The sequence below is a fragment of the Rhinichthys klamathensis genome, unplaced genomic scaffold (assembly GCF_029890125.1).
Source record: "Rhinichthys klamathensis goyatoka isolate OS25496 unplaced genomic scaffold, OSU_Roscu_1.1 h1tg000291l_1, whole genome shotgun sequence".
Taxonomy (NCBI): Eukaryota; Metazoa; Chordata; class Actinopteri; order Cypriniformes; family Leuciscidae; genus Rhinichthys; species Rhinichthys klamathensis.
The window spans coordinates 176,084-194,075 of NW_026606810.1; positions in this window are offsets into that span (position 1 = coordinate 176,084).

Here is a 17,992-nt window from a genome sequence, read left to right on the forward strand (position 1 = left end):
ACATAAAACACTAGTCTTGCATATTAGTTCACCCCAAAACGGGCCAGTAGTATTTGCACATTATCACTTAAAGCTGCAGTCCATAGCTTTTTTGGGGTTAAAAATTGTCCAAAATACATATTTGAGAAAATACACAACCAGCCAGTGTTCAAAACGATCTGCTTGCCTTAGCTCGATTCAAAACGGTCAGCTTGTAATAATGTTTTTAATTCCAGTGGTACTGGTGGATTTCTGCGGGAGATTCGAGCATGTCTTTGCGTCATTACGTCACATTTGTACACATAAAGAAGAGTCTCGGCTAGTAGGCTATATTGCGTGTGAGGATGTTGGAGGTAGAGATTTATAGCCTTTTCTCACAGCACTTGATATAATTAAACGTATCAATTTGATGGTGGATGCAGAAAGGTTCAAACGACAATCACCAGTGACAACAGATTCACCCGCTGTAAAATGCAAAAGACTTCGTTCGGACTTCGGAGTGGCTACAGAAAAAAGAGACTGCAACCGGCCCATGCGAAAACAAGGATACACATCGGAAGGACATTACATGTAGTCACGCAATGCTGACGTTGTTAACATTAACAATTTGAGAACAAAGTATAATTTGCTCGGTTTTGCGTGATATGACAAGCGATTGTTAGATTTAATCAGCGCAATTTACTGCAATGTCAGAACCAGAACAAAAGTGAATGTTTCTTACTTGTTCAGATGACATTTTCCGGTGAAAATTCTTCTTCTTCTTATTATTATTATTTTATTTGTAGAAAAAAGACAAAAGGGACAATACATATTAATGAACATTTTTCACAAATGTAAATATGCCAGATTATAGCCATAGGCTAATTTCCATCTGCAGACCCCTAAGCAAGTAGATGTTACACATAAATACATACAGACACACTATGCACAGGCTATATACAGAGAAGCAAGGACAGTAACAGTGATCACAACATATTAGGACAAGCCATATTACACTGACCCTTTTTACACAACCCATGCTATACTAACTCCTATTACACAACCCATATCACACTAATAATTCTATCCCCTTTATATTTATAAAACACTAACTCTATTTTACATCTGATATATAAACTTATGATTACTAAACATGCTCACATATTTGTGTGTCCCTTATGTTGGTCATACTTCCAAAAAGAATAATCTGTGATTCTGAATGCCAGTATCCACACCGGCACTGTGACTGACAGCGGCACACTCTCCTCAAACATTGTGTTCATCCGCGCTGTGTCGTGTCGAAGTACAACTCACGTAAAGTTGATAATTCCGCGAATAACTGCAATTACAGATTTCGAACAGAGATGGCGACAAAGAGGAAAAACTGTGGACTGCAGCTTTAACTTTTGCTGCTTGACTTCACGGAGAAAGAATCATTATGAAATTAATATTAGCCACTGGAAAGGTGCAGTTTTTGCAATTGATACTGGCCCACAGATTATAGGAAGAGACAACTAAATAATTATGAATTTTGAGTGACTATTCCTTAGTCCATCTATCCACACATGAAAATTGGACAACTATTCAAAGGATCAATGCACCACTCCTATGGGTGCAGGGCCGACGCAGGGTTTGGTAACACTTTATTTTAAGATGCTTGTAATAAGCAGTAATTAACAGTTAATAAGACAATTATAAGACCTTATAAGATGCATATAAGATGCATATAAGCATTAACTACTTCATATAACTTCTGAGGGCGCTTTGTTTCACTTTTCCCGCTCTACTCAATCGTGCCGCCGACGAGCCTCACGACAGTTACAGCCAGGGTGAGTGTAGACTCCATCCCCTGGGGTCCAGCTGGGTCATGACCACTCCAGGGCCGCTCAGTTGCCTCCCCGGGTTCATCTTGTGCTTTAATTAACCCTTATATGAAGTAGTTAATGCTTATATGCATCTTGTATGCATCTTATAAGGTCTTATAAGTGTCTTATTAACTGTTAATTACTGCTTATTACAAGCACCTTAAAATAAAGTGTTACCCAGGGTTTTATAAATACAGAGGTCCCAAAAATTATTTTGCTAGGGGGTCTGGGGGGCATGCCCCCCGAGAAAATTTAGATTTTCCTGATCTCGACGTAAGATCGAAGATTTAAGGTGTTTTGAAGACCAAAAAAATGGACAACATAGCTTTAAAAGCATGTTAGTGGGCAGTAGCATGAAGTATTTTATCAGATAACAGATTCTTAAACATGAGAATCAGTTTAAATGTCGCAATGAATGATCCACACTGCAAAATGGAAATGCAGAATGTTCATGCTTATTGTTGACAATACACAATCACATATTCGAAACGGGAATGGCAGACTGCCGGATATATTTTATAAAGCTCTTTTTTGTATTTCATGTACTTTTACATTTTGTAATGCACAGCAAGTAGCTTTTAAAGTACAATATAAATAAAACGTATTATAATGATAAAACTGTCAAATATTAACCATCCTTATATTGAAATGATTATGGTCAAAATATATAATTCCCTATATGTTCATTCTTTCTGCTTAACTTAATACATGATTTACTAACCACATAACTTGTATTATCTTATAGTATATTACTGTCATATGGACATTACTTTGACACCCTCATCTCTGACTGATAACAGAACACTTCCTGGTTTTAACACTTAAACATGCATTTTCTGTTAAGCTTTGAAACAAAATGTATTATGAAAAGCGCTTTACAAATATTCATGAATTTAATTGAATTAAACATAACAAAAATGGCAAAATAATAATTTAGTAAAATAGATTAGGCTAATTTATTCTAATTAAATGACTTTGCTGTGGATGACAAGCATGAGTCAGTTCTTTCATATTACACTAAGAAGTCTAATTAGCTAAGCGCCTCAATGCATAACATCCATTTTCTGCTTTAGGTTAAGCCTGATTAGATGATCACCTCATGATGGAAATATAAGGTGAAATGCTGCATTTAATTTCCATGTTCAGTGATGACATTGGGTTCAATATATATATTGACATCAGTTAGGGTAATAAATATGATAGGGATTCAGGGAAGTGCAGAATGTATGGTCAATAAAAGCAACAGATTATCAACAGACATTATCTGACAGAGTCTTGGATACCAGATAAATATCATGTATCCACATAAACAGGACAGAAACGGGAGATGTAAAAGGCAATAAATTGTATCTGACTAGAGAGCTTACTTCACATGTATAAGGCTCAGCTATACTACTCAGCCTAATTTGATATAGGTATATTACTTTTTTATGATATGAAGCACATCATTTTGGGTTTGTTGAATGTTAGTTATCATTTTGTTCCTTTTCATGTTTCTTTTATTTTGAACTTCTGTTTGTCTATGTTGTAGAGCTGGTCAGCGAACAAGCTACTTGTGTTTTTTAAAGACAACAAGTTCATGTTTGAAGTATACTGTTTGTAATGGACCTTTTTCACATTTCTCAGAAATGTTCTCAGAAGCAAAAGTCATCATAGTTGGGTAAACTTCAATATGTTGAATGGAACAACAACAAATCTATTTTGTTTGTTTCTAAGACTTTTCCAAAAGAGGAAAAATATTGAGCGATTGATTACTGTATAGTCAGATAAGAGAAAGATGCCAAATTTGCTGTCACTCCCTCAACCGGTGTGATAATAGAAACACACACACAGCAGTAGTTTTCTGAAATGTAATGCCACAGTAATATAACACAAAAAAAAGAAAATATAAAAAACTTTGATAGATTTACTATGTTAATAATTGTAGCAACACAGTTTGTAAAATGGGTCCATTGAAGTAAAATATGAAAGTCTCTTTAAGTAATATTACCACACACTTTCATTTGCTCAAGTCCAAAACAGCCATCATAGAAAATTTCCTAGGAAACCCAAGGCCGGACACAGAAACAGAACAACTGATCAAATTTGCTTCAATTTAGCATTTCAAGTAAAAAAAGAAAAAAACCTTTGCTCAACCAATATTATGTTGCATCCACCAGATGGAGTGCCCTTGATTTCCACTCGAGGGCACTCCTCCTTTTGTCTTGGCTTTCTCATCATTAACTACACTTCCTATAACCCATTGCCTGGGCTCAATATAGTTTGATCACTTCCACCTGTGTGTCATTCATTACCCTTGTTAACTCTGCCTACATAAGCCCTGTTTATTCAGTCACTCATTGTGAAGTCTTGTATGTGTCACGTTGCATTTCTGAGTGCTCTCTCGTCTCCTTTGTTTTGGTTCTGACGGTTTTCCTAGATTTGCCTGTGCTTTCTACCCTGTTGTTTGTTTTGGATTATCTTCCCTGTGGTTTTTACTTCTGCCTGCTTGGATTATGATTCAGGATTACCCAATAAAAGCTGTGTTTGGTTCCTCAACTTGTGTGTCAGAGCAGTACGTGACACATTAAAACTTAAGAACGCAGACATACTAAATTCTCCGGCAAATTCTGGTTTTGCCGAGTTAGACGCACTCCTGGGTCAACATATTTTGTTGATCCTGAACAAAACATTCCTATCTGAAAATTCAATCCTAACCCTATACCCATAACTTCTTCCTGAAATCAGAGGGAAATGATAGGCAATTAACACTGATAGGCAACATAACCCTGGTTGTAAGCCTAAACTTGTCTTGACATAAACTGTAAACTTGTCCTTCAAATTTTTGTAATGTTGTTCCAGGATCAACAAAGATGTTGACCCAGGAACATGTTGCACTTGGTAAAATCGGGTTCTGCTAATTGTCAGCATGTGTTTATGCAGCATTAGAAACATGCGGCAAGTAGCTGGACCTTGGGGAATAGTAGGCCTAATACACTGAACAAAATTATAAACGCAACACTTTTGTTTTTGCCCCCATTTTTCATGAGCTGAACTCGAAGATCTAAGACTTTTTCTATGTACACAAAAGGCCTCTCAAAAATTGTTCACAAATCTGTCTAAATCTGTGTTAGTGAGCTCTTGCCGAGATAATCCATCCACCTCACAGGTGAGGCATATCAAGATGCTGATTAGACAGCATGATTATTGCACAGGTGTGCCTTAGGCTGGCCACAATAAATGAAGTTTTACGTAACAAAGTTCGGGAGGAGCATGTTCAGGTAATCAACCAATCAACCCAAGAGGAAGCCGGTATAAATAAAGCTTTTCCTCACCTCCTGTCTCACGACAAGTCTCTCAGCATTTGACTCCGCCCTTGTGCCGTCATATCCAAGTTAGAACTCTTCCCCTCCGATGATGATTCTCTCGTCACGGATGAGACTCCATCACAATCCGCGGATCCAAGGATCGTTCCATCTCCAGCCTCCTCAAACTGGGGACGCCAGCTTCCGCGATCCTCTCCACGCACGCCAAGACGCCGAGGACTCCCCTCACCACCGCCGGCGAGGATTCCACCATCTTCCTCCGCGTCTTCGCACTCTCCGGCCCACCCAAACATCCCTCCCATAGGGAAGTGGACCATTAAAGGGCAGAGACAAGCCCTAATTAATTCTGATGTTAACTTTTCTCGCAGATTGAACAAAGCAGATTTATTTAATCTATATGTCTCTTTACAATCTACTCACCCTTCTGTTCCAGCTCCCATTTCATCGGCTCGAACGAGCAGAGCCCGCCGGACCCAATCGTTCGACGCCGCAGAACCTCCGCCAGTGACGAACAGCATCAGAGCTCAAATTCTCGCAGGTGCGGACGTAGACTTGGGCTCCCTCCTGTCAATGTTCCCCATGTCAGAATCCAATCGCCAGGTGGACTGCGACGACATATCCGTCAATTTAAAAAACAACACGCAGGTTTCATCTCGCACACTGTCGTTGGCCGAATTTTGTATCTCCTTCAACCGCTATACTGAAGTTATATGCTCTGTTTTTCCCCATAGACGGCTCGAGCTCAACGATTACCTTTCTATAATAGCGGAGCTCGCGCTGTCTTATGGGGGTAGTCATTTTTACACTTACCGCAAATTATTCTCTGCTAAATGCGCCGTCCGTATCTCCCAATGGAATCAGTGTCCTTACTGGGGAGCGTTGGACTCTGATCTCCATATCCGAGTTTTTCTCGGGTGCCGAAACATCTCTTGCGCAATTTGCAGGTCTGTAAACCATGCCACCACGGCATGCCCTCAAATTAATCCCTCGATTCCTCCCGGCCCAGCGCAGATCCCCATCAAATCCACAGGTTACGTTCCGCGACCGGCAAGAGAGGATCTCTCTTCCGGTAGGGACCTTTCGAACAGAGTACCATACGTCGCTTCCAACAGGCAAGTCTGCAATAATTTCAACGAGGGTAAATGCCCAAGACAACGCTGTCGCTATCTCCACGTCTGCAATTATTGTGGAGGTGCCCACCCCTGCGTGGTATGTCCTGTACAAAAGGCCGTAAATAAAAGTGAAATAAAGTATCTCTCGACTCCAGTGCATATTTCCCATCTGGCTGAGGAATTATTCGATCACCCAGATGTCAACTTTACAAATTACCTGCTGTCCGGTCTCAGCCAAGGTTTTATACCCGTCGTAGAATGCCAGCCTACGCAAAACATCACCTGCAATAATCTTCAGTCCTCCCTAGCAGAGCTAAAAAAGAAATTTTTAGCTCTGCTAAAAGCTCCCCCCCCCCCCCCCCCCCCAGTTCGTCAAATTTCGCATCAGCACCACAGGCGTGGCTACAAGAGAATTTCCAGGAAAAAACATTTGATAATTGACCTCTCAGCTCCTCATAACTCTCCATATCCAAGCATTAACAGTCTCATCCCCCTCGAAGAGTATTCCATTAAATACCACGACATCGAACAAGCCATAACCATGATCAAAATAGCGGGTCGCGGCGCATGGTTGGCGAAAGTAGATATCACCTCCGCTTTTAAAGTAATGCCAATCCACCCAGATTCGTGGCATTTTTCGGCGTGAACTGGCGGGGAAAATTTCATTTTGCGGTGCGCTTAACATTCGGTTGCAAAAGTAGCCCCAAAATCTTTGACACTCTATCAGAAGCCATTTGTTGGATCCTTTCCAACAATTATGCAATTCCTCTCCTTCTCCATCTGCTCGATGATTTCTTAATCATTTCACCTCACGACGCCATCCCCGCGGCTCACCTCGTCATGGTACAAAAAGTCTTCGCCGAGCTAGGGATTCCTTTAGCTCAGGAAAAAACAACGGGGCCAACCACATCCATAGAATTTCTGGGCATCAATCTGGACTCAGTTAATTTCCAGGCTTCACTGCCAAAGGAAAAAATAGATTGAATCATTTTAATCGCCGCCAATCTTACAGTCTGTCCAAATTGTTCCAAACGCGACCTCCTCTCGCTGCTTGGCCACTTAAACTATGCCATGCGCATTATCCCGCAAGGCCGTCCTTTCATCGCGCATCTCCTCGCTCTCTCGTCATCTGTTCATGCGCTGGAAGACCAAATTATCCTATCTTGCGAGTGCAAAAATTAGCTAAAATTATGGATCACTTTTCTTAACCAGTGGAACGGCTTAACTTTTTTTTACGACGACCTCATCTCTTTCCCCCTCGATATCAAACTGTTCACAGACGCAGCTCCCTCAGTAGGCTTCGGAGGTTATTAGCAAGGTCGCTGGTTCGCATCTCCCTGCCCCCCCAGCTGCCAGACACTCCCCAGTCTTCAGCCTCCTCGGCCCTTTTCGAGCTCTACCCGATCGTCGTCGCAGCTTCCCTATGGGGGAAAGAGTGGTCATCCAAAAGCATTCAAGTTCATTGCAACAACGAAGCTACTGTACAATGCATTAACAAAGGTCGTTCTCGCTCACCTGCATTAATGCCACTCCCCAGACGCCTCATCTGGATCTCCGCCTGCGATCAGTTCATAATAAATGCAAAACACGTCCCAGGTGCTCTCAACCAAATCGCTGACTCTTTCTCCCGTTTCTCTTTTCAGAGATTCAGGATGCTGGCACCAGAAGCGGATCCCATTCCAACCCCAGTACCTCCTTATTCTCAACTGATCTTCCCATAAACCATCCGCTGAAATCCCTTCTGGACACGTCCATCGATTCCATCCTACAAGCAGTTTCACCCAGAAATGAAAGCTTTAGCATAAGTTCTGCCAGGAAGACTTAATTACTGTGTCACTTGTTACCTTCAAGTTTATCCAATCACGCCCCTATTCTTATCATATAAAAGATCGGTACTTACACATGTTTGAGTTCGCAGATGCCGACGCGACAACATTCGTGCTCTCGTTCAGCCGCCAACCAACATGTTTCAGGACACGCGTATTGTTTACTATTATCGAGTTCCAACGATGGATATGTCCCGCCGTATCTCCTGCTACACGTCGCGGTTCCCGCGTTCAGTGCCGCCTCTCCCCGTAGGCACAGCGGTCTTCGGAGAGTTTTGATCAGCCAAGGCCTCTCATGAGAAGTTCTGCTCCTCTAGGCCTAAAACACCCTGGGTAACCAATCAGCTTCTATTTCACGTCACCTTAAGCCTCAACAGCGTCAGCTCAGCCAGGATAATCCGGCAGGAAGAGAACTATGTCATCCTCAACTCGTCCAGCAAAAGAACCTCGCTGTCTACACGGGTACATTATCCCGCAGATCACCGATCCACCCACATGAATCAACAACTCTGCAAGTCACGAGAGGCGATCTCTCGTTGGTTTAAGTTCAAGCTCCACTTCCAAGGCTTTCAAGGCGGGTTTTCAAGTTTTGGTAGGCGCTTCTACCAGCCACTGTTAATATGTCCCCTCTATCATGATTAAACTTCACCCAGGGAAGTATTCTCCGTTGCTTCCTACACCAGCGGCAGAGTTCAAATTGGTGTCCACGGTGACGTGGCGCCACGCATTTCTGCTACTACTGATCTGCAGACTGCAACGGGGCCGGATAGCTCGCCTTAAAGGAGAAACGTTCATAGCAAGTGTAAGCAAGTTTCGCGTCACCGATATTCCGCACTAGGCAGTGATCTGATAATACCAGCGTTGTCGATATCACGCTCTCGTGGGCAGTTTGCAAATACCCACTAACAACTGAGTAACTGATTTAATAATAAATAAATAAATAAATAAAAATAAACAAATAAATAAACCTGAGCTAAAGAGAGCAAGTTGGTAATTTGGCTGTTATGCATACTGTAGTAGATATCTCTACAATGGCAGTCAATTAGATATTTACATAAGTGTTGTAATTTCACAAAAAACTATTTTCAACACATTTAGGCGGTGCAGCCTTACAGCAGCTGATCGTGGCATTTCTACTTCAGCTATTAAGATCCCGGGCAGATGGTCTTCCTCTGCATTAGAGTCATATAAGACCCGATTCAGAAGTCATCTTCGAAGCTCAGCAAGCTCTCCAGTACTGATTCAGGTAAATACCTATGCAACTACTGGTGGTGGTGTTTAGGCCAAGGTGGCCTTGTATGAAAGTTAAGATAGCAGTGGGCCGGCACGTAAAAAATCAATGGCCTGTGGTCCACGTGAAACAATTCAAAAGATGGCTATCGAGACCTGTCTATGTCTGGCCCATCGCGGCCATATTTGTGTGGTCTATCGAGACCTGTCGATGTCTGGCCTATCGTGGCCATATTTGTGTGGTCTAACGAGACCAGTCTATGTCTGGCCTATCGTGGCTATATCTGTATGTTCTATCGAGACCTGTCTATGTCTGGCCTATCGTGGCTATATTTGTGTGGTCTATCGAGACCTGTTTATGTCTGGCCTATCGTGGCTATATTTCTGTGGTCTAACGAGACCCGTCCATGTCTGGCCTATCGTGGCTATATTTGTGTCGTCTATCGAGACCTGTCTATGTCCGGCCTATCGTGGCTATATCCGTGTGTACTAACGAGACCCGTCTATGTCTGGCTACCATGGCTGTATCTGCGTGGTCTATTAATACCTGTCTATGTCTGGCCTATCGTGGCTATATCTGTATGGTCTATCGAGACCTGTCTATGTCTGGCCTATCGCGGCTATATCTGTATGGTCCATCGAGACCTGTCTATGTCCGGCCTATCGTGGCTATATTTGTGTGGTCTATCGAGACCTGTCTATGTCTGGCCTATCGTGGCTATATCTGTATGGTCTATCAAGACCTGTCTATGTCTGGCCTATCGTGGCTATATTCGTGTGGTCTAAGGAGACCAGTCTATGTCTGGCTATCATTGCTGTATCTGCGTGGTCTATCAAGACCTGTCTATGTCTGGCCTATCGTGGGTATATTTGTGTGGTCTATCGAGACCTGTCTATGTCTGGCCTATCGTGGCTATATTCGTGTGGTCTAACGAGACCCGTCTATGTCTGGCTATCATGGCTGTATCTGTTTGGTCTATCGAGACCTGTCTATGTCTGGCCTATCGTGGCTATATCTGTATGGTCTATCAAGACCTGTCTATGTCTGGCCTATCGTGGCTATATTTTGTGTGGTCTATCGAGACCTGTCTATGTCTGGCTATCATGGCTGTATCTGCGCGGTCTATCAAGACCTGTCTATGCCTGTATCTGTGGTCTATCGAGACCGGTCTATGTCTGGCCATCATGGCTGTATCTGGTCTATCGAGACCCGTTTATGTCTGGTCTATCGTGGTGTATCCGTGGTCTATCAAGACTTGTGTATGTCTGGCTATCATGGCTGTATCTTTATCCAATCTTTATCCATGTTTGAGCTCGCAGATGCCGACGCGACAACAACCTCCACCCTCCCCACCACCACCAGGATGGTCCCATCCATACTTCCCTGGGGGGTCGGCTGCGCCCCTGCCTTCGTCTTCAGGCAGGAGATGCTGATCCGCTACCCTCGGATTACGATCTATGGACGGGGCCTACGCCAAAGAACTTTACAAATAATTGCTTGCTGGGCTGCCAATAAATGGATGCTTTGTTACATAATTTTATCTCCCGAGTCTTTCTGGTAGAACTCTCCAATCATATTACATCGTGTGGAAATCTTTCAAATCATTTCACCTCTCGCACAATCTGCCGTTTCCCGAATTCTCTCTTCTAACCGTTACTTCATTCATATCTCACCTCAATCGAGTTAAAGGTCTCCGAGCCAGAGCATACAAGTTCAAATGCATGCTCTTAACCCCGGAAGATGGCGCCGCTATGTTTGGCCTGCCACTTGCACCTTTGTTTGTTCCTGTGTTTTCTCATGCTGGATCTTGCCACCGTCTCTACAATTATTGTTTATGATCGCACAACTTTGCTGGATTTACGGTTTTCAACAAACCATTGCCTGAACGCCCAAACCTTAAAAACACCTCCGCCGCTGTCTGCTTTTACTTCTCCATTCCTGAGCTATCCTGTCTATCTGCTTCCAGGCAGTAAGCGCCGCAAGAGACGGGGTAGGAGAAGCGGGCTACATGTCAAAAAAAGGACTCACCTAAATTCTCCGTTGCAGAGGAGTGGTGTCGAACTAGGACCTGGCGGTTCGCGGATATGCTATCGGTGGCTTCGGCCCGTTAGCGCTGACAACACTGGCGCTCCTTTTTCCTGTCACCGCCGTTCATTTGGCAGTCATCCTCGGGGTTCTACCCTAGACAATCTTCGTCCAATTTCACGTGTGTCCTCTTTGCCTGTCAACTCGACTTCACTCTGTATGGCACTATGTAACACCAGATCGCTCAGCAACAAAACTTTTGTTCTAAACGATGTCATCACCACTAACAGTCTGGATTTGTTCTTTCTCACGGAGACCTGGTTATCTCCCGGTGATGTTAGTGCATTTTCTGAAATCCTTCCCTTTGGCTATTTGTTTCTGAACACTCCACGGCAAACGGGTAGGGGCGGGGGGATAGCTACTATATACAGACAGTCCCTGAAGTGCCGTCAACTGTCCACTAGAGGGTACTCCAGCTTTGAGTTGCAGACGTTTGTACTCACTCTACCTAATCCAATTTTTTGTGCAGTAATCTACCGGCCCCCAAAACTAAATGGAAATTTTTTAACTGATTTCTCAGAGTTTTTGTCTGGCTTTTTGGCAAAATTTGACAATATTTTAATCTGTGGTGATTTCAACATTCATGTTTGTTGCCCCTTTGATAAATCTGCTAATGATTTTAAGGCACTTTTAGACTCTTTAGACCTAGCTCAGTCCATATCCTGTCCTACTCATAGGCTAGGTCACACTCTTGACCTGATTATCTCGCGTGGGGTGACAGTGTCTTCCTGCGAGGTTTTGGATTTTCCCGTTTCTGATCACTCCCTCATACGTTTTGACATCTGTGCTGCTCCACCTCCACCTATATCCACTGTCCCCCGGCGTCGACTCATTATTACTCCATCTACAGCTGAGGACTTCACCACCGCCTTTTCTGCTTCTAACATAACCTCCACTGCTGAAGTGGCCCCGCATCTATGTCCAGAGCTTCTCCTCTCCTCATTCGACATCACCTGCTCCCGGATTATGGACTCAGTTGCGCCCTACAGGGTGAAGTCTGCAAATGGCTCTTCGGACCCTTGGCTGAGTGAGGCGACATGGACCCACAGGCGCCAGTGCAGGCAGGCTGAGCGGAAATGGAGAAAAGACAGGCTGCAGGTATCATTGGAGGTATTTAGAGACTGCCTTGTCATCTATCAGAGAGCAGTCAAGGAAGCCAAAAGTCAATACCTCTCTAAGCTCATTAATAACAATAGCCACCGTCCTGGTATTTTATTCAGTACTATAAACTCTGTTATAAATCCAGCCCCTGTTGTATTGAATGATGCTTCAGTTAATGCATGCAATGTATTTAAAAAATATTTTATTGATAAGGTCCAGTCTGTTAGGCAAACTATCATACCAGCCCCTGTTGTCAGTACTCCCTCCCAGGCGACGCAATGTGTATTGGAGAATTTCGAAGTGGTTTCTGTTGTTGATCTTAAAAAAGCTGTTCATGACTTGAAGCCAACAACCTGCCCTCTAGATACTGTTCCTGCTAGGATTCTGAAAGAAGCCATCGACATCGTATGCCCTTTCCTGGTCTCCTTCATGAATAGCTGTTTTAGTCTGGGCGTTGTTCCCAATCCTCTCAAGCACGCCATTGTTAGACCACTTCTTAAGAAACCAAACCTTGATCCTTTTGTACTGTCTAATTTCCGCCCCATATCCCATCTGTCATTTTTGGCTAAGCTTATGGAAAAGCTTGTTTTCTCCCAGCTTCAGTCATACATCGATCTGCATGGTATGGGGGACAAATTTCAATCAGGCTTTAAGTCTAGACATAGTACAGAGTCAGCCTTACTGAGGGTTCATAATGACATTCTTAGAGCCTTGGATAACAAAAACTCAGTGGTTATGGTGCTGCTTGACCTTACCGCTGCTTTTGACACCGTCGACCACGCAATCCTCATCGACCGGCTCCAACATGTTGTGGGTCTACAGGGCACGGTGCTAAAATGGTTCTCGTCATATCTCACCAACAGAACTTTCTCAGTAGTGCTTGATGACTTCTCCTCCTCAGCTGCCCCTTTATCATCTGGTGTGCCCCAGGGTTCTATTCTTGGTCCTTTACTGTTCTCCCTTTATATGCTGCCACTAGGTCAACTCATTTCTAAGCACAACGTTCAGTTTCATTTCTATGCTGACGACCTTCAAGTCTACCTTCCTGTAGTTTTGAACAATCATTCAGCATTAGACCCCATCCATAACTGCATCCAGGACATTAAACGGTGGCTCTCTCAAAACTTTCTTCATTTGAATGAAGGTAAGACCGAGTATATATTGTTCAGGCAGGACTCACCTTGCAGCTCTCTTAGTTTTGGCCCTCTCACGCCCCAGTTTGCATCCACTGTTCGTAACCTGGGTGTTGCTTTCGACAATAGATTGCATTTTGACAAACAGATTGGTGCAGTCGTTAAGAGTAGCTTTTTCCAGCTTAGGCTCCTCAGTAAGGTGAAATCATTCCTGTCCCGTGCTGATCTAGAAAGAGCCATTCATGCATTTATCAGCTCAAAGCTGGATTATTGTAATGCCCTCTACACTGGGCTTAACCTATCACTTCTCAACCGTCTTCAGATGGTTCAAAACGCAGCAGCCCGTCTCCTTACAAATACCCACAAACATACTCATATCACCCCCGTCCTCTGTTCACTTCATTGGCTCCCGGTACGTTTTAGGGTGGAGTATAAGGTTCTGATGTTTGTTTTTAAGGCCATTAATGGTCTGGCCCCAACTTACCTCTCTGAGCTGGTCACTGTATACCATTCTGCCAGAACCCTCCGCTCCCCTCAGAACACCTCTTTGATTATCCCCAAGTTTAGATGCAAAAAGTTTGGAGGCCGATCTTTTGCCATCCAGGGTCCTACTTTGTGGAATGCCTTACCTACTACCCTTCGTAACATTACTGTGTTTAGTGTTTTTAAATCACAGTTGAAAACGTTTCTTTTCAGGAAGGCTTTCAACACGTAATCATTTGTTTTGTTTTTAGTCGTTGTGTTAGTTACTTTCAATTTTTATATACTGTTGTCTTTTTATGTGTTTTATGGAAAGCGCTTTGTGCACCTTTTTGGGTGTTGTAATGGCGCTAAATAAATAAAAATTGAATTGAATTGAATTGAATTGAGAGCCATAAAAAGCTATTTAAGCGGCATTCAATTTTTTCACAAATTAGTTTATGGTAGGCCCGCCCCCGCCATTAATAACTTCCAAACGTCCCTTCTCATTAAAGGAATTCAAAGAACTCATCCCACTCGCCCGGATACCAGACAACCCATTACAATTGACATACTCGCCAAATGTATTTCATCACTCCGTCTCGGATACCACTCCACCAACACGGCGCGCACACTAGAAGCAATGTTCATCTTAGCTTTCTTCGGCTTTCTCCGCTGCTCCGAATTGACCATCACATCTAATTTCAATTCAAACATTCACCCTACCATTTCAGATTTACAGATCGTAGATAACGAAACTATATCTTTTTTCATCAAACAAAGCAAAACAGATCGAGCCAAAAAAGGTTACTTCACTTTGTTTACATTTTCAATCTGCTGACTCCCATTCAACCGTTCCATTCTCTGCTAAATTACCTTCAGTATAAACGTTTTGCGCTCAAATTTCCTCTCGATCCACTCTTCACAGACGACTCTAATCATCCAGCCACGAGATTCTGGTTCCAAAAACATCTCAAAGCAGTCCTCATCAAATCCGGGATTTCAGCGAACAAATTTTCAAGCCATTTCTTTCGCATCTGCGCAGCAACCACAGCCGTTCAAAAAGGTCTTTCCCAACAACAAATTCAAACCCTCGGTCGCTGGTCATCTGAAGCTTTCAAAACCTACATCAGATCCAGCCGCTTCCACATCCGAAACGCACACCAAGCCCTTACTAATTAAATAGTTAATTCCCATCACCTGTTGCGCTCCTTTCATTGCCACTCTCACCGCAGCCACGCCCGCTACGTAAGTATATCCAAATATAGCGTAATTTTTACAATCGCAGGCTCCCCCGTTCGTACGCAGTGATGGCTCCCCGCTCGTAGGCCGGGCCCCGTCCCCCTTCCGAAGCGATGGTCGAGCCCTCCCGTCCGAATCGCAGTGAGAGCCTGCCCGTCTTAATCTTCGTCGGACGGCCGCGCTCGCGTTGCCGCGTGGGCTCCCCGTTCGTCGGGCCGCGAGGGGTCTATTCCCGTGCCCCAGCCCCCTTCGAAGCGCCGGTCGAGCCCTTCCGACCGAGTACAGCGGGCGCCCCCGTCCAACTGGCGAGGCTTACCCATCCGATGCTGTGTGCATCCAGTGCCCATTGGATGCCACGAGAGCCCTCCCGGTTGAACGGCTTAACTCGTTCCAAAATCACGCTCGCACAAATCTGGCGTCATCGAGCTGTCAGTTCAACTGCTGGCGGGGCTTATCCGTCCGATGCCGTGAGCATCCAAGTTCCCGTCGGATGTCGCGAGAGCCCTCACGGTCGAACGGTCAAGCTCGTTCTTTAGTAAATACCTTCTCATGCCCTTCACTTTTTTGGGGGGATTTATTTCTACGCTCGCTGTCCCACGCTTACCTGGCTTTTTGGGGGAGTACTCTGGGTTCGGGCAAAATTCCGAGCTCGGAACCCTCCCCCAGACAGCAAGCCAAATACGCATTAATATTACATTTGATTTCATGTACGTGTGAAACTCGTGAAATTAAGTTTTATGTAACAAAGTTCGGGAGGAGCATGTTCAGGTAATCAACCAATCAACTCAAGAGGAAGCCGGTATAAATAAAGCTTTTCCTCACCTCCTGTCTCACGACAAGTCTTTCAGCATCCCTACACCACCCCATCACCTCACACTCGGCTGGGTTTTACCCCAGTATAGGGGGAGTACTCTGGGTTCGGGCAAAATTCCGAGCTCGGAGGCCTCCCCCGGACAGCAAGCCAAATATGCATTAATATTACATTTGATTTCATGTACGTGTGAAACTCATGAAAAGGCCACTGTAAAATGTGCAGTTTTATCACACAGCACAATGCCGATGTCGCAAGTTTTGAGGGAGTGTGCAATTGGCATGCTGACTGCAGGAATGTCCACCAGAGCTGTTGCCCGTGAATTGAATGTTCATTTCTCTACCATAAGCCGTCTCCAAAGGCGTTTCAGAGAATTTGGCAGTACATCCAACCGGCCTCACAACCCCAGACGACGTGCAACCACACCAGCCCAGGACCTCCACATCGAGCATCTTGACCTCCAAGATCGTCTGAGACCAGCCACCCGGACAGCTGCTGCAACAATCGGTTTGCATAACCAAACAATTTCTGCAAAAACTGTCAGAAACTGTCTCAGGGAAGCTCATCTGCATGCTCGTTGTCCTCATCGGGGTCTCGACCTGACTGCAGTTCGTCGTCGTAACCGACTTGAGTGGGTAAATGCTCACATTCGATGGCGTCTGGCAGGCCCATTGTTTTGCAATTCATCGACGACCATCACCTCATGGTGCAGCATGATAATGCACGGCTCCATGTTGCAAGGATCTGTACACAACTCCTGGATGCTGAAAACATCCCAGTTCTTGCATGGCCGGCATACTCACCGGACATGTCACCCATTGAGCATGTTTGGGATGCTCTGGATCGGCGTATACAACAGTGTGTTCCAGGTCCTGCCAATATCCAGCAACTTCGCACAGCCATCAAAGAGGAGTGGATCAACATTCCACAGGCCACAATCAACAACCTGATCAACTCTATGCGAAGGAGATGTGTTGCACTGCGTGAGACAAATGGTGGTCACACCAGATACTGACCCAATACAGTAAAACTGCATATTTTAGAGTGGCTTGATATGCCACACCTGTGAGGTGGATGGATTATCTCGGCAAAGGAGAAGTGCTCACTAACAGATTTAGACAGATTTGTGAACAATATTTGAGAGAAATAGGCCTTTTGTGTACATAGAAAAAGTCTTAGATCTTTGAGTTCAGCTCATGAAAAATGGGGGCAAAAACAAAAGTGTTGCATTTATAATTGTGTTCAGTGTATTTATGCAGTATAACTCAAGTTCACTTCTCACTATGGAATCAATGAATGAGCGATATCTTTTGTGGTTCCATTTTTAGTTTGTGATTTCACTTGATTAATTGACTTCAAAGCATGAACATACTTCTGTGGCAGCTTCAAACTCAAGCACACCAACTGTAAACATTTCCAAAAGATTCCCCAAAATAGCTGCCAGTATGTTATAAATACAACTATTTATAAAAGAAAGGCAAACTTATAGCATGTTAAGTGTATAAACAGTCATAAATAAACCAAGATTTGTAATTGTAATCATCTTATATGAAGATGTGGAGTGTCAGTTTAGAATTTCAAATGGAATATGACTAAGTAACTGACGATTTCTTGCCCCAAATTGCAGATATTCTGCTTGGACTGCTGAATTCTGTCTTGATTGTTGACAGAACATGTAAGTTTGTCCATCACATGATGAAAGTGATGATTAAACATCTGGCATGTCATGGAACACTGATTGAATAATGTGCTTTGTATTGATCCCGCATCATGTATTCTGTTTGAATGCAAGATGATGTAATCAAATGTACCCAGAATCTCTTTTGATGGTTGCATGTTGTTTATTTCTTGAGGTTTATTTTTT